We start from the raw sequence: 13718 nt of genomic DNA, 5'->3' as shown, positions 1-13718 counted from the left end.
ATTACATCCTTTCATTTCGATAATGTGGATATGAAAATAAAAGAGCAATATGCAGTGTGAAATGTTAAATACCCAAGAACGTATCCTATAAACAGAACGTGAAGGACCTGTAGAGAGAAGGTTCCCTTGCAGTATAGTACCAGAAAAGCAGCCGTTCAGTAAGTAAAGTCATATGACATGAACTGTATTTGTAAGTATGTATGCACACGAAAGAGACGTATTGGAAGGTAATTATTTTTTTAACACTTTAATTGTTAATTATTTTGATTTTAGAACCTATAGCTTAGGTTGAACTCCATACTATTATATTATTATTATTATTATTATTATTATTATTATTATTATTATTATTATTATTATTATTAGTTGGAAAAGCAGAATGCTATAAGACCAGAGGCTCCAACAGGGAAAATAGCCCAGTGAGGAAAGAAAAAAAGAAAGAATATTTTAAGAAGAGTAACAACATTGAAATAAATATATCCTATATGAAATATAAAAACTTTAACAAAACAAGAGGAAGAGAATTAAGATAGAATCGTGTGCTTGAGTGTACCCTCAAGCAAGAGAACTCTAACCCAAGACAGTGGAAGACCATGGTACAGAGGCTATGGCACTACCCACGACTAGAGAACAATGGTTTGATTTTGGAGTGTCCTTCTCCTGTAAGAGCTGCTTACCATAGCTAAAGAGTCCCTTCTACCATTACCAAGAGAAAAGTGATCACTGGACAATTGATGCAGTAACCCCTTTGTTGAAGAAGAATTGTTTGGTAATCTGTGTTGTCAGGTGTATGAGGACAGAGGAGAATATGTAAAGAATATGCCAGACTATTCATTGTGGATGTGTGCAGGCAAAGGGAAAATAAATCGTAACCAGAGAGAAGGATCTAGTGTAGTACCATCTGGCCAGTCAAAAGACCCCATAACTCTCTAGCGGTAGTATCTCAACGGGTGGCTGGTGCCCTGGGCAACCTACTACCTACCTGATGATAATGATGAATTAGTCTTGTTGCCTATAAAATCGTAGTTTATTTTGCTAAAATAGCTATGTCAAAGTAGGTACTTATTTAGTTAGGGTGGACTCATGGGTCATTGGCTAAGCATTTATCACAAATTACTTTAGCCGAGAAGCACAGTTAGTCCGGGCCACGGTTAGTCTGATACCTGGATCTATCTCCATCTGAGGAACTGTTTTCATGGTTCTACGGGTGACCTACACTACAGGACCTACGAGATCTATTTGTCATATTCATTCTTAGGTATTTAGAATATTATATTTCGCTTTAATTGTCAAATCCACATTATCGAAACATAAAACAAGTCTTCAGCTCTTTCTTGAAATGTTTGATTAATATCTTCTGTACTTCGAGTGACTAGTGGGAACTTCTTACATAGCCTAGTGATAATTGTATACCTGATATTTGGGAGACTATGATGCATTGCTCCTAGTGCAAAGAATTATGGATGATATTCATATGTCCACATTTTCATAACGTCTACTTGATTAAGATATCAAGTAAAATAAGATATTTGCAAGAAAATGGTAAGCCTGACATCTAGGAAAAAAATATATTTGTAACTGTTGTCATCGTTGAACCCATTTATTCTTCCTACGTAGTATATGTTCATCATTAATTCCATTATGAGCATTCCGTGTACACAAGATCTCACATTGCTACTTAGGTAAAACCAGTTATCTAAATATTATATATATTCAACTAACCCTCCTGGCTTAAGTATATCAAGAAATTGCTTTGTTATTATTTTCGACATAATTCTGTTATTGGTGAATAGTTGCTTTAAAAGATAATGACCACTCATTTCAGAATAAATGAAGCATTGTGAGAATAAAATGTGAATAATTGGTTTACTTGTGATTCTTCTGTCTGTAATCGGATACTCGATACATACTGTATTCACTTGTACGGCCAGATAAACAATTTAACAGTGTTACAAATCTTGAAAATCATGATCCTAGGTACGGTTCATTTTGGCGAAACTTCGCTATTTTTTTTATATAGATTTGTTAGTTTACGAAACCTTAAACTTTTGAGATATAGTTTATTTACTCGTAATTTTAGAATCTGGCCCTTATTACCTTACATTCTATGGCGAATTGCTTAAAATATTTAACAAATAATCTATAATTATCATGATAAATATAAAAAAATACGTAATTTTTAAGTCCTTTAGTATCTACCATCTGATTTTTTTCTACGTTTATCGTTTTAGGACACAGCTTTAACATAGAAACAAGTTAAATAGATAAGTTATGAGCGTCTTTGATAAATTGCATACCCATAATGAAATTTATTACAATCGACTTATTCTATTAATCTTATTTCGCAAAAAAAAAAAAATCAAAAGAACATTTTAACATACCCAAGAAACAGTATTAGATATACTTTTTTATTAGTGTCACGTGCTGATGGGAAAAAGAATAGTCAGTCGCCACTTCTCGGTATATTTACATATTTAAGAGAACATTATTATTTTGACAATGAATCAGTAGATAATACATGGAAATATATTAAAAATTAACAGTTAATAATTGAAAATGGATTAAACTTATTTTATATTAGAGGAATCCCTATTAATGACTACGTATATGATTAGAATTTTTATCACACTAATCACAAACTAAGAGAAAACAAAGCCTTGTGATAGCCATATCCAGGAATTTACGTCGGATGTAATTAGAGGGATTGTGAATTATTAATTTCAAAATCCTTTAAAGATTTAGCAGAAAAGAAAAATCCTAATTGTGATAAAAGTAAACCGTTGTAAATTAGTCAAATTTATCCATATTTCTGTATTATATCGTATTATCTTACTTGTTTAATTTTTAGTATGCATTCAAGCAATTTACTGTAGTAATCTAAATAAGAACTTTAAATTAGAAGTAAATGCCGTTTTCTTTGAAAGTCGTGGAACAAGGACTATCCATTTTCTTCTTCAAAAAGACGTTCATTTGACTTGGAATTCTGATTGTGTGACGTCACTGACTGGTGTCTCGGAGTAGGTGAACCATTGACGGCACCTGAATTCGTCTTTGCCAATAGCCAGGACTAAGAATGACACAAGAGGCCACATTTACCACTTTCGGATCCTTCTCGTAAGTCTTATTTGTTTTAGGAGTATTATGGTAATATATTGAAAATTGTGAGTATCCATGTTACAAAGGGAGACGAGGTTCATTTTTTTTATGGAGAGCCTGTGAAGTTGTCATATTCCAGTTCTTCTCTCTAGTTACCACTTACCACGGTTGTAGGACATGAATAACGCATACAGTACATAGTTTGATAGTGATCAATGGTTGCTGTTGATGGTATTGCAGTAAATTCGTAATTTTACGAATTCGGAACTTAAGGTAATCTATGTAAATATTTCCTATTACCATGGTCACTATCCTAGGTTAGTCAACTTTGTAGACATCGGTTACCACATTTTACCTCGTTGTTGGTACTTTACTCAAAGGGCTGCTTTTCTGATCCTATACTGCAGGGACACCCTACTCTACAGGACCTTATTTAATTCTTTTTACCTTAGGCATTCCAAGGCATTCAGCATTTCACACTGCACAGGACTTGTATTTTAGGTTATGTTAAGGAATGAAAAGTATATACAATTTTACCACCACTTTCTAACAATCCAGTTTTCTGTGGAAACTAGGATTGCTAATGTATTAAGTGTAGGTAATTATATTTATATATTTGGCCAAAGAAGAATTTGCTATAAGAGTTGAATCACTGCTGGCTTTTTTGACATAATTCCCAGTATGGTTAATGGTTTCTGGGACATAACGTCTTGCATATTGATGAACTAAAATGATAACTTTATCGAAGCCCATTGTTTACGTTTGATGGTGGGTTTTGTGCATGTATTGCTCACGATGGCACCTCTGTTTTTTGTATTACACTCATTAGCTGATCTTTTAAATCATTAAAGAGCTTCAAAGAATTTATTGCAAGTTGCCAGTGATCATGACTCCGGTTACAAGAGGACTTCTCACCATAGGGGTTCCATATATCTATATCTCTGTAATGTAATTTCATCAATGTTGGAAATTTGTTATATTTATCTCCCACTATTGATTTTCTGTAAGATAAACATATTACAGAAGTAATCATTCATATGGTTGGTATGTGCAGCACATCCATTATAGGTAATTACTGTGTATGATACCTTAATTTCATGCTAAAATTCATGAATTGTACATTACAGTATATAATATTTTTCCAGTTTTTTATCTTGTGTATTTATAAATTTCTGACCATTATTACTTGGTGGACAACTATGAGAATGAGCCCAATCTTAAGCTTTAACATCTCCAATGAATGAAATTTTTTTTTGGTGCATTGAGTACCTCTTTACAGTATAGTAGTGCCATCCTCGTAGACTCCCAATTCTGTATATGTTAATGATCCCACTTATATTTCCCCTTTCAGATGTTGGTACCATGTAATGAAACTGCTTTGGGATACTGGTATCATATGCTGAGCAATTTTTATTCAGTGAAATTTTTTGATTGGTTGAAATTAGGAGGAAACGGACAACCTGTCTGAATTTACATATTTTGTCAGATCATAGGGTAAGTCAGGATCAAGAGCCCATCTGATGGGGCAAAATAGACTGGTAGTTGGTAGACCAAGCTTTTCACTCCACCAGTTGAGAAATAATACTTGTAGGCTTCTTTCACATTGTTTTTTTTTTTTTCCGCACACAAGGTGGTATCCGCACCACGTGTATAGCAGATGAAAACCGCCGGTATTCGGTCGCCGTTTGCAAATGATATCCGAAACACTTTTGGTGATTTTGTTTTCCATAATTGAGGAGGGAACTTTGAGTTGGCAATACTGTATTCTAAAATATGTGAGAAATTAATGAATTTTAGTAATGAATATCTTCATAAATAGAATTGTGTATAATTATAAAATTTCTTAAATATCTTTACGAAAACTGGTTTGCCACTATTAGTTTGTAAATTGAAAAGTGAATACACTCGCCAAATTCATTCTTTTCTTTATCATTCAGACTTAAAATTCTTCTTTAACCCACCGCAAACTTCTTTCCAAGCCAATGTAACAGAACTCCGACATTTGTATTCTTCTAGACTTGTCCCATAATACTGGTTTCATTTCTATTATAGAAATAAGTAATTCAGTATAATATCAATATTTGTTCCATGTCTGTCTGTTTACTATTCACTTCCTTGAGAAGATACTACTGCTGGCTGAATAAGAGGCATAAAACGATCCTGTGGTGTGAAGACTCGTATTGAATATGATACAGTACGTAGTCAACTGTCACCATCAGCGGAGCGTTTCCACACAAAGCCAGTGGGGCATCGCTCATGCAAGATGGTATTGCTGTGGTGAAAAATCCGCTCCAATCTATTGTGAAAGGATTCATATAATCCATCAGTCGACTGATAATGGTGGGTCTGCACCGCTTGCGGAAGCGCACGAAAATGCTTGATGTGAAAGAGGCGTTAAGAGGGCTGGCCGACTAATGCCGTTTTTTAAGGACAGGATTTTGACATTTGTACCACTTAAAATAGTGACTTAGGACATCTCCAAACTGCATAGGACTTTTGCCTCTGACCTTCGGTTTTGCAACGCCAGGTCGATTTATCCATGTAATGAGTACTTTTCAAATTCTAGCTCCTCCCTTAATAGTTGATATTAAGACCTGGGATTTCTACCCTATATTGACAATGTGGACCTCCAACAAGTTTTTTTTTTCATTAAGCAAATTTTTTTGCTACATATGAATTTTTTCATTATAGTAAAAAAAATAAACCCCATAAATCAGGGAATAACTAAGAAAAAAATATGAAATAAAAATTGGAAAAAATGGCAATTCTATGAATAGTACTTACCTGGCAGTTATATGTATATAGCTGAGTCTCTGACTCCGGCAGAATTTAATCGAAAATAGCGGCAACCGCCTTGTGGTGGTTGTGGGGTTAGATGGTTAACAACCCTTACAGAGTGGTACTTGGAATCATTCCCGTTTTCTGTTCCTCAGATTATCTCTGCCGGCCGGATCGACAACATCGTTGGTCCGCCCTTTAGAGTTTTTCGGATCGCTTTCCCTTCATCGCCTTTTTGGACTTCGTTTTTGGTGAAGTACACTGTGTTGGGATTTGGCAATCGTGTTTGTTTTTTGTTTTTTGTATTTTTTCCTTTCTTGAGTGAAAAAATTCATTTTCGTATTTGTGCGAATGATATTTGCAAGGTGAGGTTACCGAAAGTGTCGGTTGACCCTCACACTATCTGTATGGGTTGCAGGGGGTTTGAATGTGCTCTAGATAATAGGTGCAAGGAATGCGAGTTTTTAAATGATGATGATTTGTTAGCTATGAAGCGCTATGTGCGCAAACTTCAAGTTGATAGAGTTAGGAGAGCTAAATCAAAAGTCAAAGTCTGCTAGTGAGCCTAGCTTAGATTTCTCTATTGACCCTTTAATTGTAACCTCTTTGGAAGTTATTCCTTCCCCGAATGAAGTAACTCCTGCCCCTTCTACAGGATCTGTGCGTACGGTTGACCCTGGGTATGCTAAATTAGCTGCTGAATTAGAGGCCACTAAAGCACAATTGGAGGCCTTTAAAGGTAAGGGTGTAAGTGAAATTAGTGCTTGTGAAAGTGCAGTGGAGGTGGCGGCTGATCGAATCTGTCATACCCCTAGGTCTAGACCTCTACCAAGCTCCCAGGACCAATGGAGAAGGTACGGCGAAAGCCGAAAGGGGGTGAGAGGTGCTTATCCCCGGTCAGTCGTCGCCTCAGACAGTCCTGTTGCGATCTCCCAGGCTGCTCTTGACTGCCGTAAAAAAGGCGTGTCGGATACGTTTGTGTCTTTGCCTGATCGTTCTCCCAGACGTAATTGGCGTTACGAATCAAGACCAATGAAGAGAGGGTGGAACCGGTATGTGCAGTCTCGCTCTCCCTCTCCCGGTTCGAGTAGCCGAAATCCTGATCCTTCGGAAGACGATTTCGATGTTGTTCCTGTTAAGAGGGCGAAACAGAGAGTCCTTAGCCCAGTTAATCCTGCTAAACTCCCTGCTTCTTCTGCCAGCGCTCCCAGTCAAGCCGTACAACACCTGCCTTCTTCGGAACTGCGAGAGCCAGCGGAGGTTGCTAAAGCTTTCATGGTTGTTATGCAGGAACAACTTTCATCGTTAGTTCAAGCTTTCAGCCACCCTTCACAGTCCGTCAGACGTAAGGACGTCTCTTTACCTGTTAAGAGATCATCTTCTAAGAGAGAACTTAGTATCTCTCCCAAGAAACCTCTGCGCACTTCGTCGGCCATACAACAACGCACACCCTCTTCATCGGCACGCTGCCAGGAATTTCCTTCCCCCCTCTCTCGGCGCCAGGACGATACTGCCTCTCGTTCTCGGCGCCGGGACGATTCCGTTTCTCTTTCAAAACGCCAGGACGTTAAAGTACCGCCTCGTCTCTTAGGAAACAGGACGAATGCAGTCTGCATTTTCAAGACGAAGGCAGCCTGCATCTTCAGGACGATTCCGTTTCTCGTCATCGTGACAATACCGCTTCTCATCATCGTGACGATACCGCTTCTCGCCGACAGGATGTTAGCGGCGCTCGGCGCCAGGATTCAAACAGCTCTCGGTGCCAGACTACTTGCAGCCCAACTCTTCAAGATGTTATCCTTGAGCAGGACCTCGAAGATATTTCGGAAGAGGAAGAAAAACCTGCCGACTCTTCTAGTGATTATAAGGTTCTTTCTTGCTCTCTTTTGGAACTTTATGGGGAGGAATTTCAACCTTCGGCCCCTCGTTCTCCTCTGTCTCAATTTACCAGGAAGAAAGCTACAAAGTCTTCGGCCTTCATCAAAATGAAACTTTCAATTTCGGCCAGGAAAGCTCTCGCTAAGGTGGATGATTGGATGAAGGAACGGAGACAAGCTGTCAAGACCACCTTTTCTTTTCCACCATCTCGGCTCGCTTCCAAGGCCAGTATGTGGTATGAGACAGGGGAACCTTTGGGGTTAGGAGTGCCTGCCTCCTCCCAAGGTGACTTCTCTGCTCTTGTGGACTCGGCAAGAAGGCATGCTTTAAACTCTGCCAAGGTGATGTGGTCCATGTCGGAGCTTGATCACCTCGTCAAGAGAATTTTCAGGGTTTTCGAGGTTTTCAGCTTCCTGGACTGGTCTCTCGGGACTCTGGCCAGGAAGTCTGAACTCCTGGAGGACACGAAGGACCTGACGAGTATCATGTCCTGCATGGACAAAGCTCTAAGGGATGGAGCGTATGAATTGGCTTCCCTTTTCTCAGCAGGGGGCCCTTTTGTGCTCCTTCACCTCTAGATCTGTGACTGTTGTCCAGAAGTCGGAGCTACTTTACGCCCCTTTTTCACGTCATCTTTTTCCTGAAGCTCTGGTCAGAGATATCTCCCTTTCTCTGGCACAGAAGGGTACTCAGGACCTTTTGTCTCGGTCTACTAGGAAGACTTACCTGTTGCTCCTGCTCCTCTGAAGAAAGAAGAGAGGAAGTTTCAACAGCCCTTTCGGGGCAGGACCTCCTCGAGAGCGGATTTTAGGGGGAGAAGACAAGAGTCAGGGCCAAGGACCAGCAGAGGTGCGTTTAGTCCCCGGTCCATAAAATGAGATGGAAGTCCTCCAGACACCGTTTTTGGCAGTCTTGGAAAAGGAGAGGGGCGGACACCTGGTCCCTCTCGGTCGTCAAGGAAGGTTACAAGATCCCCTTTTTAAAGAAACCACCTCTCTGAGACACTTCCCTAGCCTTAGTGGCTCAGTACACCGACGCGGGGAAACGAGAGGCTCTTCTGGAACTAGTCGACCAGATGTTGGTCAAGGGAGGAATAGAGCCGGTTCAAGACCTCGCCTCCCCAGGCTTTTACAATCGCCTGTTTCTGGTTCCCAAGAACTCGGGTGGATGGAGACCAGTCCTAGATGTCAGCTCTCTGAACGCCTTCGTGGAGAAAACAAAGTTCTCCATGGAGACGACTCAGTCAGTGCTGGCTGCAGTTCGTCCAGGCGACTGGATGGTATCTTGCGACCTGCAGGACGCTTATTTTCACGTCCCCATTCATCCGTCTTCAAGGAGATATCTGAGATTTGTGTTCCAGGGCAAGTGCTTCCTTGCCATAAGACAGGAGAGACGAAGTTTCTCCTCGTCTTCCGATGATTCGTCTCTTTAAAAGCCTGGGCGTAAGGTTTCGAGACGGTTGAAACGTTTATTAGTTCCTTCAGAACAAGTTCAACGTCCTAGCTGTAGTCATCATAAGAGCCCCGTTCATAGCGATGACGTTCATGTACAGACGTTTCTGCCACAGACTCGACATGACGTTGAGCGGTAGACACCGTAGACACAACGTGACGTCGAGTGTCAGTCACCGTAGTCACGATATAGCATCGATCAGCAGTCGCCGCTGTTACTACGTGACGTTTGAACGTCAGCCACCGCAGTCACAGGTTGATCCGAAGTTAAGTGTTTTGCAAGATATGCTGTTAAAGCTTTCTTCTTTAATAGAAGCTTTCGATCCTGTTCTTGTGCGAAAGGATCCTTTGCTTTTTGTACGTCACGGTTCTGGGATACGTGATTCGGGTCTTCAACCTTCTAAATGAGCTTTGTTACGCCACGCTGACGTTATCCCTAGTGACAGCTTTGCTGTTAAACGAGATGCGGAGCATAAATCTCGATGTAACTTTGATCGCTTTGAACGTCAGCCACCGCAGTCACAGCGTGACTTTGAGCTGCAGACACCGCAGTCACAACGTGACGTTGAGCGGTAGACACCCTAGACATGACGTGACGTCGAGGGTCAGTCATCGTAGTCACGATATAGCATCGAACAGCAGTCACCGCTGTTACTACGGGACGTTTGAACGTCAGTTACTTCTGTCACGACGTGTAGTAGTATAACATTCTCTGCAGTCACAACGTGACATCAACCCTCCAACTTTAACTTCTGTTCATATACAAGTTGATGTAGCCTGTCAGGCTTTTCCTTCACGTCATTCTGAATATAAATCTCCTCCTCACAAGACTTTAGATTTATCAGATGATGTGCCTTCTGAAGAAGTTGATGACCCCCTTTCAACTAATGTTCCTTTGGGGAGTCTTTCAGAAGAGGAGTAACCTAGGGTGGTCCAACAATCCCTTGTTTTATAATTATGAATTTCTTTAGTGAAATTTTGTCCTATTCGTTTTGTAACGGCTGCTCCGCCGTCTGAGTTTACTCTTGGCATGACTTTCTTCGACTCCTACATTTACGAAGTCAGTTCTCTCTTGTTCTTCCAAGAGGGCCATGCTCTTACTGGGAGACTGGTTGGAATCCAGGAGAAGTTTAGGAAAGTCTGCTTTTGCTTTTCCTCCTTCTTAATTAGCTTCTCGCTCAGGCATCTGGTGTGACACAGGAGAAGTTCTCGGCTTGGGAGTACCTGCCTCTGCCCAGGGAGACTTCTTAAGCCTAGTGGACTCTCCTCGTCGTCTAGCCATGAGACGCTCCAAGATTTTTTGGTCTGCTTCAGAGCTAGACCATCTCCTGTTAGGAGTTTTTTCGAGCGTTTGAAGTTTTTATTTGTTGGATTGGTCCCTGGGAGCCTTAAGTAAGAAGGTCTCTCCAGCAGTCAATGTATTGAGGTACAATTATGTCATGCATGAACAAGGCTATCAGGGATGGCTTCAATGGTCTGGCAGCCACGTTCACTGCAGGAGTACTTAAGATGTAAGTGCGCTCAATGTGTTCATTGTCAAGACAAAGTTCACGATGAAGACTACCAAATCTGTCTTGGCAGCAGTTAGGGAAGGCGACTGGATGGTCTCTCTCGACCTTCAGGATGCATACTTCCACATCCCGATTCATCCAAACTTTCAACAACATCTGAGGTTTGTGGACGGGAAAGTAATGTACCAATTTCGAGCACTGTGCTTCGGCCTCATTCCTGCTCCTCTTGTTTTTACAAGGCCCTTGCAAAATGTAGCAAGCTTTCTACATTTTTTGAGGATTCAGAGCCTCCCTTTATTTTGACGACTGGCTAATCAGGGCGTCGTCATTAAATCGCTGTCTGGAGAGCCTCTAATGGACATTAGACCTAACCAAGGAGCTAGGTCTCATAGTGAACGTAGAGAAGTCGTAACTTACAGTACTCCATCCCAGACTTTTCTTTATTTGGGAATGGAGATACAGTGTCGGATTTTTCGGGCCTTTTCGTCCCCCACAAGAATGGAACAAGCTCTGTTAAAAGTCCGTCACTTGCACCAGAAAAACAGTTGCTCTGTAAGAGTTTGAACGAGCCTCGTGGGAACTCTTTCATCGCTGGAGTAGTTTATCTCTCTGGGGAGACTCAACCTTTGCCCTCTCCAATTTCACCTAAACCATTGGAACAAGGAGAAGGGCTTAGAGAGTATCTCTTACCCAATATCCAACTCAGTCTAGACATGTCTGACTTGGTGGGACAGCAACATCAGACTTCGAGAAGGTCTTTCTCTTGCGATCAAGAACCCAAACCAAGTGTTGTATTCAGATGCATCGGATTTGGGTTAGGGAGCTCCACTGGACAGTCTGGAATGCTCGGGTCTTTGGTCCACGGATCAGAAGGAACTCCATTTAAGGCAAGTAACATCTCTCTTTTGACGAGATTTGTGCAAGGAAAAATGAATGTCTTGGCGGACTGCCTCAGCAGAAGAGGACAAGTCATCTCCATGGAGTGGACGTTGCTCAAGACTGTGTGCGAGAAGCTATGGATGACATGGGGTCAACCCACCATAGATCTTTTTGCGACTTCACTGACAAAGAGGCTCTCGACTTACTGCTTTCCAGTTCCAGATCCAGAGGCAGCCCACATAGACGCTTTCCTGCTGGACTGGTCTCACCTGGACGTTTATGCCTTTCCACCTTTCAAGATCCTAAACAAGGTGCTGCAGAAGTTCACCTCTCACGAAGGGACCAGGTTGGCGTTGGTTGCTCCACTCTGGCCCGCGAGAGAGTGGTTCACAGAGGTACTTCTATGGTTGGTAGCTCTAGGGTTTTCGAAGGAGGCAGCTAGAGTGATCGCGAGGGCTAGAAGATCCTCTACCATCAGGATCTATCAGTCGAAATGGGAGGTATTTAGAGACTGGTGCAAGTCCTCTTCTATTTCCTCTTCCAAGTGCCTCTGTAGCGCAGATTGCGGATTTTCTGCTTTATCTGAGAAACGGTCGCTCCCTCTCTGCATCCACCAATAAAGGCTACAGAAGCATGTTAGCTTCTGTTTTCAGGCATAGGGGTTTGGATCTTTCTAATAACAAAGATCTCCAAGACCTGCTTAAGTCTTTCGAGACTTCCAAGGAGCGTCATATTTCGACTCCTGCTTGGAACTTGGACGTGGTCCTACAGTTCCTTATGTCAGACAGGTTTGAACCATTAAATTCAGCCTCCCTGAAGGATCTTACCCTCAAGACACTTTTTTTGGTGAGCTTGGCTTCGGCTGAAGGGTTAGTGAGATACATGCTTTTGGCAAGAACATCAGCTTCTCCACTAATAAAGCAGTATGCGCTCTTCAACTTGGTTTTTTGGCCAAGATTGAACTTCCGTCTCGTCCTTGGCCTAAATCATTTGAAATCCCCAGTCTTTCTGAGATTGTGGGGAATGAAGTTGAAAGAGTGCTGTGCCCCGTTAGAGCTCTTAAATTTTATTTATCCAGAACTAAACCGCTACGAGGTTGTTCAGAGGCTTTATGGTGCTCCGTTAAAAAGCCCTCTTTGCCCATGTCTAAGAATGCGTGGTCTTATTTTATTAGACTTTTGATTCGGGAGGCACACTCTCATTTAAGTGAGAAGGATCGTAATTTACTTAAAGTCAAGGCTCATGAAGTTAGAGCGATAGCAACTTCAGTAGCGTTTAACCAAAATAGATCCATTAAAAGTATTATGGACGCGACCTTTTGGAGAGGCAAGTCGGTATTCGCTTCATATTACTTGAAAGATGTCCAGACTCTTTATGAGGACTGCTACACACTGGGACCATTCGTAGCAGCGAGTGCAGTAGTGGGTGAAGGCTCTACCACTACATTCCCTTAATCCCAATATCCTTTTAATCTACTCTTGAAATTTTTAATCTTATTTTGGGTTGTACGGGAGACTGAGAAGTCTTTCGCAATCTTTTTGATTTGGCGGGTGGTCAAAATGTTGTTTCTTGAGAGCGCTCAGATTAAGGGTATTGATGAGGTCCTGTTATAGGGGTGTTCACCCTGGATATAACAGCTCCTGGGAGTCTTTCAGCATCCTGAGAGGATGGCTGGGCTTCGTGAGGAAAGCGGACTAATGAGGCAGAGTAATCATCAGAGTCAGCTTCCTTACCAGGTACCTATAGTTAAGTTTGTTTTTATGAAATATTTGTCAAAAACTCTTGAGCATATACGCCTTTATTGTTATAATACTGGTCTCTACCCACCACCATGGGTGTGAATCAGCTATTTATATATTCACCGGCTAAGTTTAATATTTAAAAATATTTTCATTATAAAATAAATTTTTGAATATACTTACGCGGTGAATATATAATATTAAAGGCCCTCCCTTCCTCCCCGATAGAGACCCTGCGGACTGAGAAGAACTGGAGTGGTTGAGAAGTATATGCGGTATCTGGCCGATAGTCGGCGCTGGTGGGCACACCCGCAACCTTCATGGCGATCGCTCGTGAGTTTTTTGGAATCCGTCGGGCCGTCGGGGATGTCAGCTATTTATATATT

The sequence above is a fragment of the Palaemon carinicauda genome, chromosome 21 (genome assembly GCF_036898095.1).
Source record: "Palaemon carinicauda isolate YSFRI2023 chromosome 21, ASM3689809v2, whole genome shotgun sequence".
Lineage (NCBI taxonomy): Eukaryota > Metazoa > Arthropoda > Malacostraca > Decapoda > Palaemonidae > Palaemon > Palaemon carinicauda.
This window is presented reverse-complemented; position numbering follows the sequence as displayed.